This window comes from Tarenaya hassleriana, unplaced genomic scaffold (genome assembly GCF_000463585.1).
Source record: "Tarenaya hassleriana unplaced genomic scaffold, ASM46358v1 Cleome610, whole genome shotgun sequence".
Taxonomy (NCBI): domain Eukaryota; kingdom Viridiplantae; phylum Streptophyta; class Magnoliopsida; order Brassicales; family Cleomaceae; genus Tarenaya; species Tarenaya hassleriana.
The window spans coordinates 1-2,623 of NW_010968609.1; positions in this window are offsets into that span (position 1 = coordinate 1).

The following is a 2,623-nucleotide window of genomic DNA, read 5'->3' on the forward strand; positions in this document are numbered from 1 at the left end:
AAAATTTTTGTAAAATAATTAATGAAATTATTAAATTTTTATAAACAGTAAATAGTATTTTATAATTATCAAGAACTGATAATTATATAATTTTAGAAAATAGAATAAATTTATAATGTTTCATAAATATAAATAGAATTTTTATAATAATTTCATATAGTGGCTCTTCACAATACCTATACGGTTCTTTAAAACTTAGCTTTCGTGTAAAATAGAAACAATAACCGTGTTGACAAATGAAAACTTATATTTTTCTAATCCATGACCCAAATATTTTGAGGATTCTTCTGACCAAAGAAAAATATATAATTGTCAACAAAATTGTTTCTTTTTTTTCCCTTCAAATCCAAAGAACTCTTATTATTTTATACGTAGGTTATTAATTCTGCATTATAAAAAAAAGGACTCAAATCATTTTATCGATGATCTATTTAACTTGATTACAAAATCGTTAGAGAATTTATTATTTATTATATCATGAAAACCAAATTTAACAAATTACATGTTGAATTAAAATGAAAAGACCCAACTAATAAAGTTAAATTACTATCATTTTAATAATCTTGAAACCCACCAACTCGATCTCCATTAAAACCTCTCTTTCATCTTCTTCCTTTTTTTTCGTGTTGAAATTATCATCGGCAATGTCATCCTCTTTCGCTTTCAAGTCATTCATCGGATCCACCAGACCCAATTCATCTCTGGGTTCATCTCTTCCTCCGGAGCTTCGTCGTTTCTCTGCTCCTGTCGTTCAAATCGTCCTCCGTACTCGAACCCGGAAAAATCTGCGTAAAGATCTCCCTGTATATCTGACTTCGTTATTGATTCCTTTTAATGTTGTTACCATTGTTTATCTGTAGCTGCAAACTCATCTTCCAAAAACTCTCCATATCCATTTTCAGAGAAACGTTTGTGAACTAAAAACCAAAGTCATGAACTTTTCCATTTCAATCTTAGTTCAAAGTTAACTCGTGTCAAGTATAACTCAGGTAAGACATTCCCAGAATAGATAAATTCAGACATGAAAAATTCAGGGATAACATAAAATATTTGACAGAGAAGAATCAATTACAGAAAATTGAGGAATGGTTCTGGTTACCTTTTGAGAAATCATGGGTTACAGGGAGAATTTCACCATTTTTTTAAGCGGACCAAGCAATTGGACGCCGGAGAAACTCTTTTCGAGCGACCAAACCCACTTTCGCTTCCTATCTTCGTTCAACTTCGCAATCTCCATAGACAATTTTTTTTTATATATATAGAAATTTAATTTAGATACATACAAAGAACCATAAAATCATATAGATAAATTAATTAACAAATTTTGATGAATGGTAAGAGAATCAATATAAATATTTATCAAAATTTAAAAAGTAGTTTAACCGAACCAAATTCAATGTAGAAAAATTTGGTGAATACAATAAAATGATTGAATGCATGTATCTTTATTTTTAAATAAAAATAGGTATATTAAAAACTCACTTTTACCCAAAAAACAAAAAATATTAAAAACCTATTGAAGAAAGCGTCGTCTATTTTAAAAAAAATAATAATATATTTAATAAATGCAAAAATATAATTAGGAAAATTAAATATATATGGTTATTAGATATATGAACATCTGTATATAAATGTATATATACAACAAAAATCTTTTATATTTTAATAGGAATTTAAATTAAATTAATGCATTAAATAGAGAGTCTATTTTGAAATGAAAAAAAATTATTAAGTGTATGAAAAACAAATGTTTTCTCGACACATAGGCAAATTATATGCATGCACGGCAAAATTTGAAACCAAATCCGCATAGAAACTTTTAAATACCGTTCGAATATATTTTATATTTAAAAAGGGTACCCTTCAAATTATATATAAACTTTTCCGTGTGGACCTATATCAATTTCTGTTTTATTTTTTTTATCATATTTTTCTTTTTGTTTTTGCAAATGTTTCTGCTCTCCAAAGTTGAGAATAATAAACTCTTTTGGACCACTTTGTAAAACACATAATAATATTTCAAAAAATACCCTACGATACACAAACACATGTTTATATATTAAATTTTAGTCACTAAAAAATAGATAAATAATTCTGTAAAGAAAAAAATATAACATACATATACGTACATTCCAAATGCTATTGACATAATCAAAATATAAGAAGTGGGATCAAAAGGATAAGAACAAAATATATTAAAACTAAAAACGGATTGCAAACCTGAATGAATTGGAATGGAGCATTAAACTCAAACGCCAAAATACTTGCACTGCATGTTAACGGACATGAGAGTATAGACATTATTTATAGTTTAAAATTAATTAATGGTTGTAAATATTGTTCAATGAATTCAAAAACTAAATTAACTATTCATTAATAAAGTTATAAGGGAGGAAGGCAACGTCAATTTTTGAGTAGATAGTTTTCTGAAAACTATAGTCATATTAATGCAATTATTTGAAAAACCTTTAAAATTCCAATTAAAGACATAAAGACACGTGTCACCCTCTGGTGGAAAACTCTACTTTTATATATAATATATAATATATATATATATATATATATATATATAAGATTAATAAAATCTTTAAAACAAATTCTAATATGACACGACATATATAAA